Source organism: Eptatretus burgeri, chromosome 1 (assembly GCF_056783735.1).
Source record: "Eptatretus burgeri isolate ZD-2024b chromosome 1, Ebu_testis_v1, whole genome shotgun sequence".
Lineage (NCBI taxonomy): Eukaryota > Metazoa > Chordata > Myxini > Myxiniformes > Myxinidae > Eptatretus > Eptatretus burgeri.
In genome coordinates this window covers 51,694,159-51,707,690 of record NC_140961.1, presented here as the reverse complement: position 1 = coordinate 51,707,690, position 13,532 = coordinate 51,694,159, and the positions used below count along the sequence as shown (strand labels likewise).

General features: G+C 48.1%; 1 long non-coding RNA gene across 4 annotated transcripts in view; it reads right to left on the bottom strand.

Moving 5' to 3' along the window:
• Positions 1-13,532, bottom strand: part of LOC147034478 (uncharacterized) — a 280,443-nt gene that overhangs the window by 188,347 nt on the left and 78,564 nt on the right. Inside the window, exon 2 of one of the 4 annotated variants that reach the window (XR_015058924.1) lies at positions 3,528-3,662. The exons of the other annotated variants lie outside the window; for them this stretch is intronic. This is a non-coding gene — a long non-coding RNA (uncharacterized LOC147034478). The remainder of the gene's footprint in view (positions 1-3,527; positions 3,663-13,532) is intronic. 4 annotated transcript variants of the gene reach the window in all.

Here is a 13,532-nt window from a genome sequence, read left to right as displayed (position 1 = left end):
GAACAGGTTGCAATCATTTCTTAATGATAATGCTTCTTTTTCTTCACTTTCCTCACTCATATTATCGAATCACTGGATACATCGCTTTTGTAAGTGCTGTAGTTTTCAAATCAGGAGCTTGGAGCGATTTTATACATTTTATGATGCAATGTTCCATGATCAACTCTCACGGACTAATTAAAGTATATCATCAAATTTTTTTTCGGTTTTGAGGATCCGATATCGTCCAGACTAAATAAGTGTCAAAATCTGGAGTGAAATCTGATAAATTAAAGAAATAACGAGTCTTATAACAAAGCAGAAATGCCTATTTACTGTAAGTAAGCAATGCTATGGTCCCTCCTCCATATATACACACAAGAAAATGTGAAATTTCCAAAGCATTAACCTTATCTTTTTCTACTCTTTGGAGAATTATATTGAGTGAACAAAAGAATGAGGAACGTGCCAAAATTAACTGGTTTCATTGAGCTATATGATTTAATGCATTCACTGCTTCACCTCTTGCCCTGTCCCCCAGAGGGACTGCTTATCCATAGCGTCTGCCAGATCTGTGTCTATATTTTCGGAGATTTCTCGATGTGCTCTACATAAAATGAAAGCAAATCTGGTGAAAAACGGATATTTTAAAACAAAGTTATAACGTTTGCGTGGACCGTGAACCGAAGTACGATGTGACGCGTGCACAGACGGGCAGGTCATGTGGCAGATTATCTGCAATGTTTATTTCACGGGCGATTAAACTTTGCGATGTCTCCATGATTGTTCAACATAAAACAACTCTTGTGGATAAAGTAATTATTTGAACAAATTCATTTATTTATTTCACTGTTGCGGGTGTGGTGAAGACCGGCTTTAAAGTTAAAGCGATCCCAAATGGTATGCAGCCACAGCCTGGCCAGCCATTCCTCATCAACTATTTAATTGGAGCGCTTGCTTGAGTGCTTAAGCCACTTGCCGAGCGCCTAAGCCACTTGCCGAGCGCCATACAGTCGATAGCGGTAGAGCTCGTGTCCCGATCAGGATGTACAGTTGGCACTTGCTACAAGGTTGAGGTACATGATTTTCAAATGTTATATGGTTTCTCTTTCTGAGTTTAAAAACAAAATATATTTGGTAACGCCCTATTTCCAAGATGTTTGCCGTATTTATGTGTTTTCTAAATTACAGAGCCAATGTTTTTTTTTTTTTTCCACCCATCATCACATGACGATTAGCAGCTGTTTGTATTGATTAATGTTTTTGCACATCTTCCTAAAACGTCGATAATGCAACAATGTTTTTATAATTTGTTTATTGAAATTCCACTAAAACAAGGGTGAAAGCTTCTCAAGGTATTTGGGTTGATTGCAATACCAACTGCAGTCGGTAATCACATTGACTCCAATTTGCCGATTGCTGAAGAATTGCCAATATCAGCTAAGCACTAATACTGTGTGTGCGTGTGTGTGTGTGCGTGTGTGTGTGTGTGTGTGTGTGTGTGTGTGTGTGTGTGTGTGTGTGTGTGTGTGTGTGTGTGTGTGTGTGTGTGTGTGTGTGTGTGTGTGTGTGTGTGTGTATGTGTGTGTGTTTTAAAGTTAAATCTTGAGGTTGGACAGGTATTGTTTTCTGGCTCTCCCGAGAGTAGACACACACTTGTTGAAGGCAGACTTTGTGGAATGATGTGAGATTGTCTTCGGGCAGATTTGCCTTCCAAGAGGAGAATATACTCCACCAAATTCATCACCAAATACCCTTAATTCTCTCATATTAATCTGGTGTCATTGTATATGATTACAATACATCAAAGTGGGAAGTTCAACAATGTGTTGCGAAAGAGATTCTTGTAATCGTCCAAGAAACTCCAACTTTTTGATTTTTCAGAAAAACGTGTATAATCTGTAACAATTTCTCCCTCCCCTCTCCCCTAGTGAAATTAAGACGATAAACTGAAATATGGAATTAATGTGGTGCTGGCCAGACATGTGCAAGATCGGCCAAATGGCCTCCCTCTGTGACAATTGATTAATTATTGTACCATGCTCTATACAGAAAGAATGTGAGTTCTCACGAAGCAGTTCCGTGGCAAGGGTTACAATCCTGGATGGGTTGCCACTCTGACACAGGAAGTCAGGGCAAGAATTTGGAATTTGGCCATGGTGCAGGTGATGGCTCACCTACTGTTCGTAAAGAACACCGTGGGATCTTTAATGTCCACCAACTAATGCTGGCAAACAAGACTCCCACTTTAACACCCATCCCACTTTAACGACCATTGATGCATCGTTTTGCATGCAAAACAACAGGGTGAAAGTTTATAGCTTGGTCAACATTCAAACCCAAATCAAATGGCTCAAGGGTAAGTGCACATACTGCAACTCTAAGCTATCATGCCAACCACACGTACCTATATTCTCCCTGAAAATAATAAATAGCAAGCTTGGCTCAGCTGTAATCAGAATGCCATGGGGTTAATGCTTGGAATTGGTTTCATAGCAGACTGACGAAAATAGAAATGAAAGCAAGAGAGAAAAATCTGTAATCTGGATCAACATTCTCTTCTTCCTTCTGAATTCTCCTCTTGTCATCCCTCCTTGCCTTCCTCTGTCTTCTATCACAACATGTAACCTGCTCTCACAGGCCTTACGATACATATGCTTCCTCGTGTAATTTTACTCCAAAAACTATATTTAAGAGGGACTACATCTTCTCTCAACATACTTGTTCTGAAACAGGGTAGGGGACGTTGTGAGATGGTATAAGCTATAAGTTGGATGGAGATATATTGCAGGATTGCCTGCAGCTAGAAGTACACACACTCGCTTCTGAGCTGTGTAGCCTGGAATCGAATCCCAACTTAGCTATTCACCATCGCCCTGGTGTTTCACATGCAGGGTGATGCATCAATGTGTGAGCCATCCATCGGAAACGTTAATCTTGAGGACCTGTGGGCCAGCACTGGTCATAGGTGGACATTAAAGTTTCCACGGTGTCTTTAACAAACAACAGACCAATTATTGCAAACACCCTGAACAAATTCCAAATTCCTGCCCTGGTGGAACTGCTGGAAAGGCAATGGCAAACCACTCAGATTCTGATACCCTTGCCAAGATACTGCTTTAGCAACATTGATACTCTGTCAAGAGTATGGTGCATTTGATAGAATTATATTAGAATGAGCTGACTTGTCACACTGTCACAGATTGTTTAAATCCAATATGGGGGCCATTCAAAAACTACGTAACGCCATTTTTTTAGTAATTGAATTTATGTAACGTTACGCTTGGTTACATTATGTAACGCTTGATTGCTGTGTGTTCTGACGGACTGTGCATTCTGACGGGCTTGATTAAACATTACCATTATTATTCGACATATGATTAGATTTTTTGAGGTCCCTCATCATGATTAACGCTCAACTCAAACAAAGCCAATTGAAATCTGATGCAACAACCCTGGACAGTGTATCATCAGCAGAGGCCTCCAGGCCTAATGCGTTAGGCCCACTAGAAAACCAAGATGGTGGCCATATCATTTTGTCTGGGTACCATAGTGGGTGGAGTCAAGCGACCAATGTAGGAATGATCCGGTAGCTGTCCGACCAATGGATGCACATTTCAAAAGTCGACCCCCAACAAGAACTCCAAGAACAACAGCAGCAACAACGCAGAGCTCTTGTTGACCTGTGAGATGTGGCAGGTAAAAATAATGTTGAATTGCGGACATCTGTCTGACATAGTGGCGATTTATTTGTGATTCCCGACCAAACCTTGCAAAGAAAATGTATTTGTGACTATAGAATGATTATTCATTTTGTCACACTTCATATTCAAAATTTGTGTAGATGAACATTCTCAACAATTCAACAATGTGTGTATTTTAATATATTCAATATTCATGCTATAGTCCGCCCCTTTATAATGTTGTTGAAGCTTGTTGCTTCAAGGAATATGATTTGTCGGTAGTTTTGCTTTTTTCATAAACCTGAAATCATTTGTAAACACTTTTATTTGATTCACACCATTTGGAGCATTCTTTTCCAACATTCGTGAAGTACTCTTCAAAACATAATTTATAATCAATCGATTTATGCACTTCTTGCACGTGAATTTTCATTTGGAAGAATTTGATTTAGAAGCGGACTTTGTTCGCGTTGGGTTGAAGTGCAGACTCATTCGACTGGTGTTTGGAAATCTTTCCAAGAAAAGTGAATGGGTTAACTCCTAATCATAGAGTAGAGGTCTGGAGAGGGGAGGAGAAAACCCCAAAGGAAGACCTGTAGCCCTCTTGGATTTCTTTTATTTAATTATTGAATAGGACCAAACCCTGAAGGATTGACCAGCTTTCCTCACAAGCTGCCCTGCAATGCCTGGAGTGATTTCCTTTCATGTTTCTTTTTCAACTGCAACCGCCCTGTTGGCAACAGCGCTGTAATTATGACTGCATTCGTTATGACGAAAGCCACTTGGTCAATGAATCATTGAACAGGATCCAATATTTGTTTAACAGCTCCAAATCCATTGGCTTTTGTTAGGTGTCTGTTGCTTTGTTTCTTTTTTTTGAACTCCCAATTGTCCGGCGGCATAATTTTCCCAACCGTGAAAACTTTTCACGGGTGGAGGAAACTTTCACACATTTCTGCGTGTTGATTTCAAAAGTTTCACGCACGAGTACAGAATGCATAACAGCGATACATTCTATTATTTACTGTTTCTTGTCTGCTCGACGAAATTGTATTGGTGAAAATAAAATTTTACGACTTGAAAACTTTTGTTAAGCTCACTTTTCAGCAGGATGAAAGACTGTATATACCCCGAGGCAAGCTCTCCTACCACTCACCTCCGAGGTGTCTAGCTTTGATTTGAATCCTGGATTATAAACGGTCATCCTGGCCAGGGTGATTCATCTATGTGTGTAGTGTCCCTCGGATGGACATAAAGCTGGAGGACCCATTGACCAGCACTGGTTGTTGGTGGACTTTTAAGATCGCACTGTGTACATCACGAAGAGAAAGCGAGTTATCGCCGGCACCCAAAACAAATGCTGCCCCCATTCATTTTCAGTCTAACCTCATGCCTGACCCGTCGGGTTGTGAAGGATTTGGGCTAAAAACGTTCTCGGGCAGACCCCACTAGAAGGTGGCAGTAATTGGGACAATTAAAGTAGTAGTAGTGGTAGTGGTAGTCAACCTTTCAGCATGATCATGTGGAACAAAAATCACCTTCAGGTGTGTTATTTTCTTTTCAGGTATGTCTTTCATGTAAGAGTCAGGTATATCTGTCTGAGAATAGGACAAACGTCAAGGGAAGTAGCCAACAGGATATAAGAGGAAAGGGAGGAGGGGTAGAAACACTGAAACTAGCAAGATGGCTGGGTTAGGAAAGGTTAATGGAGGCAATAAAGATCATGGGACATAATTGGGGATAACGATGGATGGAGGTGCACTGCTTGTTTGAAGCAGTAGAGAGAAGAGTGGAACAGATCAACCTCTGGAAGGTGATTCCGTAGATGTAGGAAGCGAGGAACCAAGGAGTTGAGGTGTGCAGTCAGCCAAAATTTGTGAAGTCTAACCAGAAGTGGGTAACTGGAAGAATGTGTGCATCCTGCAGTTGCTAGGGAGGGTAGGAGGACTGAGAGAGTGGAGGAAGCAATGTTGAAGAATAGATAATAGAAAACAGAGAGACCACCGACCTGCCTGTGAGATGTGAGAGCAACAGATCTTGAGTTTCAGCCTCATCATGGTAGATTCCAATAAATTTGAGAGCTTCAAATTGCAGAGAATCCAGTAGAGCTGCATTGCTTTTTGCACGTAAATCATGGGGTTTATATTTTCCCCATTATAACTTAGCATGACATAAGAATAAGGACAGCACAATGAAAGTTTTATGCACTGAGGATATCCTGATTATAATATGATACCAGCATGAGACAAATTAACATGTGATTAGGGATGATATATATGTGTACTACATGTCTATACTTTGTCACTTTTATAAATAAATAAATAAATAATAAAAAAAAAAATATATATATATATATATATATATATATATATATATATATATATATATATATATATATATATATATATATATATATATATATATATATATATATATATGTATGTACGAGGTGAATGCACCCGGCGTTGCCTGGGTTCTCTTTGAATGAATTTAATCTTCTGTACATAGATCTGACGCGAGCCCAGTATAAGTTCACCATTGGGCCACGGCAGTCATAGCTGAAGGGGTTTGTGAGGGGGAACCCCACCCCTGGCTGAGGGGCCTCGCCACCTTGCCTATAACCTTCCAGGGGCCAGTCCCGACATTTTTTGTTTCAGAGGTTTCCTCTTATCTTTCACCGTTCAGGAGATGAGCGTGCAGACAAACAAGCAAACAAAAACTTCAAATTATATACATATAGATATATATCTTGAAATATATGTTTAGGTATATATACATACATATATATATATATATATATATATATATATATATATATATATTGTTGTGGTTACCAAATTCGCAAACCACCATTCAGGTCCCTTAGGTGAGGTATCTCGGTAAGTGCATGTGTAGTTAGGCCCAAATCCGTTGTCTAGTGGGAATACATGTCATTTATACGTGCTGCGACTCTTCAGGATAGCCGTTTTTCTTTTACTATCTTTATTTTGGACCAATCGCCACCATCACAACCACAACAACAACCACCAACCACAACGCCGCTTCACCACAACCGCCATGACCTTTACCGTCACAACTCGCCACCATCGCATCACCGTCATCTCGCGCCACTCATGGGTGCCGGTGTTGGACTCATGCAGAACGCGCGTCGAACAGCGTGTACAAAATCACGGATTTTCTGCTTCAAAAACGGATCAAAAACGACACACGCCCACTTTTTGCCGTCCAATCGGTGAGCGAGGGGCGATTTGGCCCCGCCTCCAGAACGATCGATATATGCAAATTTGTGGATCAAAAAGCCTTCACGCCCACTTTTTCTCGGGCCAATGGGGAGCGAGGTGAAAGGTCAAAGGGAGGGGGTCAAAGGCGAAGTTACGGGGGGATAAAAGGACGGTGTTCGTCAGTCAGAAGAGAGTCGCAAACGAGAACGAAAGAAGACTGGAGCCCGAAGCCTGCAGTGGCTGGAGAAGCTGAAGAGAGTCGGACGAGGGGGTGCTCGCGTCGGTGCCAGGAGCTGCACGCCCGAGGGAGGCCGGCAGCGCGACCTGGCCGAGGTGGAGACGCACACCAGGGATAATAAAGCTCCTCTATACCCCGAGCATCAGCAACCCCCTCCTGTTTCCCCCCGCGCTGAGATAGTGCGACCAAGGGGGCCCCGTTCCCACCCCCTGCCAGGCACTGTCCACGAGGCCCGCGGGTTGCGGGGCCATCGCCGCCCCGCGTCTCATCACCAGACGGGTAGGCCCGACCCGGTCTCGGCCTCAGGCCTGCCTCATTCTTGAGGGTATTTCTTTTCCTTGGTTTTGGGTATGTGTTGTCGGCGCCGTCTGTGAAGTAGAATTGTATAAGTGTTGCCGTGTGCTCGGTAGTCGGTATTAGCTCTGCACTGTGTTTTCACTTTTATGTTTGCTTTTTGTGTAAATGGAATTGTGTTTTCTTTTTTTTGTGTGCATTTGGTGGAATTGTATTTGTGTGCTTCCCGTGTGCCGCGAATAAATGTGCTTTATTGTTGAACTGTTCTCCCGCTTCGCTTCGTCTTTTCCCCCATTGAACCCTCATCTTGCTTCACGTAAAGGGTTGGTAGTGGGCTGAGTACGCCCGATAATTAATCGAACCGTCGAGGTCGACGATAACACCGCTCGGTTATTCTGATAGTACGGAACGGGTCGCTTAAGTGGCCCGTGTCCGAAGTCGACCTGCGGCGAGGTGCGATCGCCCGGTCTACCCTCCGCGTGGGTACTTAGGTAGTTCGAATTTGGCGAGCAACCCTATCCCACGCGGGGGCTGATTGGCTCGATCGCGGTGAGACCGAAAGGTCCACCCGTGACTGGTTCCCGGCGTTAGTCCGAGAGGGTCACGACTGGATTGTCCGTCCGGTGGGCGACGTGCCGCGATTCGAGTTACGTGGCCGTCGCACGCCGGCGGGCGCGGAATCCGCAACACTGGTGTCAGGTCGTGCGATACAAATTCATCGCCCTCCTCGCGGCACTGGTATCGGAGAACAGGAAAACGGGCTCTCCTGTCTCCAATTAAATTCACGGGAATCGGTCCAGGGGTGAGAGAAGCGACCCCCGATTCCCTCCAAATTACGAGCGAGCAAATTAACCCTTCACGAGAAGCAAGATGGCGTCTCAAGGCGAGCGGGAGCCGGGGGTATTAGAAATGGATGTAGAATGTGTAGGATCCATGGTCCAGGATGAAATCCCCGTGCAGGAAATGTTGATTGTGCAGGAACACGGACTCGCCCAACTGAACCCAGGGCCCGAGGTGGGTGCGGCAGCGGCCGCGGTGTATGACACCTCCCCCCCCCTCTCCACCAAGACCCTTCCCCAACCCCTGCCGAAACGGCTCACTTGAGTGCATCCGACATGGCCCAGCTATTCACCATGCTGGCACAAATGAATGCGGCAATGACAAATGAAATAAAAAACGAAATGAAAGACATGAACAAACAAATAAACGAAAAGATGGATACATTCACAAACGAAATAAAACGCATGAAAACTAAAATGGAAACGAACATGAGGGAAGAGATGAAAAAGCTACGGGGTGAGACGCAGAACATGGGCCGATGCCTGCAGGCGGGCATGAAGGCCGTGAGCAGGGAACTTAAAATGGCGACTCCACGTGTCGGAACGAACGAGCTGGAAGGGGGTGCAACGGCTGACAGGCCCGCGGTGGAGGCGGGTAAGGAAAAAGTAATTCGGGAGACAAGAGACGAGGTGAAAGTAATTGCGAGGGAGAGAAAAGAACAATTAATACGGAAAGCAAGGATGAGGTACGCGGAGATCGTGAAAGAGCAAGGAGTGAAAAACAGGGAAGGACGGGAGCGACTTAAAGAGAAAGTAAGGTTGACCTACATAAAGATAAGGGAAAGACGCCAGAAAGAAGCAGAGACCAATAAACACGATGAAGACGGGGTAAGTGACGCGCACACACACACGGAGGTAGTGGAGGACAATGGGGTTGAGCTCGCGGAGCGTGTAGGGACCCGGTGCGAGCAGCGGGATGGCCTCCTCCAGGAACGAGGGGAGGGAGTATGCCCCCTTAAGGCGAGTCACGACCAGGTGAGTTCGGTCGTGTTTTGCGAGGTTGAGGGGACGGGTGCTGTGGACGGGTGCACGGAGAGCTTGGGGGGTATAGAGGCCCCGGAGACCCTTGTGGGGACACGAATCCCCAGTATGGTTGTCCCTGTGTGTGTGGTGCAAGGTGTGAGTGCGTCCCCGTGTGTGGAAGCGACCCCGTGTGTGATTGGTGTGGTGGCGATGGTGCCAGAGTGCGTGCTTCCCAGCACGCCGGGTGTGGATGGGGCACCGTGTGTGAGTGAGGCCGTGTGTGTGAGTGAAACGGCCAGTATGAGTGAGGCACCACGTGTGAGTGGTGTGGTGGCGATGGTGCCGGAGTACGTGCTTCCCAGCACGCCGTGTGTGGATGAGGCACGGAGTGTGAGTGAGGCACCGCGGGTTAGTGCCCCCGCGTGTGTGGGTGAGGCACCGTGTGTGGAAGAGACCGCGTGTGTGAGTGTCGCCGTGTGTATGAGTGAGGTACCGCGGGTGAGTGCCCCCGCGTGTGTGGATGAGGCACGGTGTGAGAGTAGTGAGGCACGCGTGAGTGAACGGCCGTGTGCAAGGTCGCTGTGTGCAAGGGAGACCGTGTGTGTGAGAGAGCGGTATGTGAGGGAGATGTCGGTTGGCATGCGGGAGCACGCAGCCGCATCTCCCGGTGTGAATGTGATGGTGTGGACTGTGTGCGTCGTAACACGCAGGTGTGCGTGGGTGGAATGGAGACGGAGACGGCGACAGAAGAGAGAAAGCCGAGTAGCGGCTGTGGTTGTTTCGCGGACCGTGCCGGGTTCACCCAGCCGCGAGCACGCGGTTCGTGCTGTGCAACGCACGAGACCGCCACGTGCTCGCTTGCGAGAGTGAAGTCCCGGTCCGGAAACGCACGCGGTGGATTTGCCGATCCCGCGGACGGACAAAGTTTAGGCAGGTAAATGGATTTGGACCGGACGGGTTCTCCGCGCGATCGTGTGTGTTAAGCTCCAACGGGCAAAGCACATGTGTTCGCGTGGGGAACCCCTCGAGACGTGGGGCTTGTTTTTTTTATGCGCACGGTGACGCCATGGCTGCACGTGGGGTTGGAATCCGGCAGGAGGGGTATCTCTGCCGGATGGTCCCGTCCAAGGAGGGACGAGGAACACGTGCAGCTGCATGACGTCACGGGCAGTTGCAAGGTGCAAAGAGCGCGAGTTGCCGCGCAGGTGCTGCGCATGGGAAAAAAAAAAAAAAGAAAGCCAAGCCTCACTTTCGGGTGCAAAGGATTCCTGGGCAAGGGGTGAAAGACCCCCTTACCCGGGGCACAGGATGGAAACTAGTTAGGGGGAAGGGTTAGCTTAGTTAGACGGACTTCATGGGGCAGGGGTAAGTCCTCATGGAGTCCGTGGAATGGATTAGTTAGAGGGATTGTAGCCAGATTTAGGTTGGGAAATTGATTAATGGGATTATTTGAGACAGTGACAGACTTGTGGATGTGTAGAGGGGACGTAGTTTAGCTACGTAGTGTTAAAAGGAACGTGCTACTAGTTTAAGGGACGACGTGGGAGCACGAGTTAGTTAGGGGAAGTAGTTAGGAGGATGGCAGAGTTCAGTGGTGTGTGTGTTGAAGAGTTGTTGGTGAGTGAATTGGAAGCATGTGCTTGGTGAGTGAGTGAGGCCAGCGGGTCTGTGTGAATGGAGCGAATGGGGAATGCATGGTGCGATGAGTGATTGGGGGGAGGAGTGACTCCCGCCCAAGGGACCCCGGGGTCAGAGTAAAGTGAGTTAGCGGGGTTAGTCAAATTGAAAAATGGAGGTCGTTTTGCTGTTGGTGGGAAAGTAGGCTCGAGACCCATTTGGAGGGGTGCAGGAGCCCTGTTGACGGGCTTGGGAGCGTGGCTGCGAAAGGTGAGTATCGCTGAGTGGGTACCCCGGGCACCAGGCTAGTCGGCCGTGGTAGGCCAAGGGCCCATGGGGGGCCGGGATAGAGTAGTGGGCACGGGTGCGCCTGCTTGGTGCGGGGGCCCGGGGCGCCATTAGCCGCGTGGGCAGTGTTGTGGGCACGGGTGACCCTCGGAAAGGGGCCCGGGAGGCCGGCCTGCCACGTGTGCGTTTCAGGGGAGGTGCCATGGGGGGCACTCCCCGGTGTTAGGGAGCTGGTAGGCTCGGAGGCAGTGTAGTGCCCGGGGGTGCCATAGCGGGAGATTCGGCAGAGGGTCGTGCCTGCCAAAGGGAGCCACGTGTCCCAGCCAGGAGACCGTGTGAGGGCACGGAGCGAAAATTGGGGGGCGAGGCCCGAAATTGTAAGGACACCAACACAGGCGACGGGAATCTGGGTTGTTAGAACCAATAGTTTAAGCGAGAGGCGCTTGTTGAAAGCCCCGGGGTAGTTTAGCAGTTGAATGGTTAGGGTAGATTAGGAGATGTACCCCTCCGCACCATCCATCCCCTCGCTGTCGTTGTGGGCCGCTGGACCCACTTGGTGTTAAGATCGCCGAACTCTGGGGAGGCCATTCTGAGGCTTCGTTGGGCCTCGACACAGGACGTTAGCTCTCCCTTATTCCCCTCCGGGAAGGGAACGTAGGGGTTGGGAGTAGGCGAGGTGACAGGATAGGTTAGCCGAACAAGGACGATAAAGGGGGTTAGGGGACGATTTATAGTGGGGAAGTAAAAATAAAAACAACAAAAAAATAAGTTGGGGCTAAATTGGGGTTTGGACAAATTAAGGGAGTGGGTATGTACAGTGACAGGCAAAGGCGATAGGTTGGGAGGGAGACAGGTAGGTAGGTCCGAGCCCGCCTTCCAAGTGGCCAGCACCACCGCACTCCCTCCACCAACCTCCACTGAACGGCAAAGGCTGGCCAGCTTCATCTGCTGGCTGTGTTACTTCAAGGCCTGTGCCGGCCCACTTGATCGGCAGCTGTTGTGTTGCTGCAAGGCCTGTGCCGGCCACTTCGTCTGCAGCTGTGTTTGCTTCAAGGCCTGTGCCGGCCAGTTCATCTGCTGGCTGTTTTTCTTCAAGGCCTGTGCCGGCCAGTTCATCTGCCGGCTGTGTTTGCCTGCAGCGGCCTTCTTCTGCGGGCTGTGTTTGCCTGCTGCCTTTGCCATGCCATGCCCACTGCCCCTGTTCACCAGCCCCCGTTCAATTTTTGCTTTGCCCCCCCCCCTGTTCGTTTCCATGTGCGCCAGGATCTGAAAGCAACAGTTTGCAAGCTGCAAGAACTGCCCTGTTGGCAGCTACAACACGGGCCTGCAGTGGCGGCCCGTGCACCGTGTTTGTGTTCATGCATCCATTCGTTGTGCTCATTGCGTGTGCCACTTGAGCTGGCACGGAGACTGCGTTGTGCGGCCCATGCACCGTTGTGGTTCACTGCGTTCAGTTCAAAAGGGAAGGCCTTGGACTGCGTGTGAGTAGCCAGCCACGTTCCCTGTCACCTGCATTGTTTGAGCCAGAGACTGCATGTGGGCAGCCTGGCTCCCTGCTAACTGCTTTTCTTTTGCAGAGTTCAATGATCCTGGGCCATGGTTTAGTGTAAAATTTGTAAGTTAAGGTAAGATGTACTGTACATATGAGTGCGCCCCCGGCATGTTTGTCTTAGCGCCGGCAATTTTATTTAAGTCGTCCGTGTGAGTGAGTTTGTTTAGATAGTTACGCAGCCCTTAGGTTATTTATTTTGGGGACACGAATACCATAAATGTCGCACTCAGGGATCCGTAGGTAAAATGTACTAGGGGAAAACTACACATGATGGCACACGAAAATTTGACGACTCGGGACGAGTCTGTAAAAAGGGAAGGGGGTAGTGTTGTGGTTACCAAATTCGCAAACCACCATTCAGGTCCCTTAGGTGAGGTATCTCGGTAAGTGCATGTGTAGTTAGGCCCAAATCCGTTGTCTAGTGGGAATACATGTCATTTATACGTGCTGCGACTCTTCAGGATAGCCGTTTTTCTTTTACTATCTTTATTTTGGACCAATCGCCACCATCACAACCACAACAACAACCACCAACCACAACGCCGCTTCACCACAACCGCCATGACCTTTACCGTCACAACTCGCCACCATCGCATCACCGTCATCTCGCGCCACTCATGGGTGCCGGTGTTGGACTCATGCAGAACGCGCGTCGAACAGCGTGTACAAAATCACGGATTTTCTGCTTCAAAAACGGATCAAAAACGACACACGCCCACTTTTTGCCGTCCAATCGGTGAGCGAGGGGCGATTTGGCCCCGCCTCCAGAACGATCGATATATGCAAATTTGTGGATCAAAAAGCCTTCACGCCCACTTTTTCTCGGGCCAATGGGGAGCGAGGTGAAAGGTCAAAGGG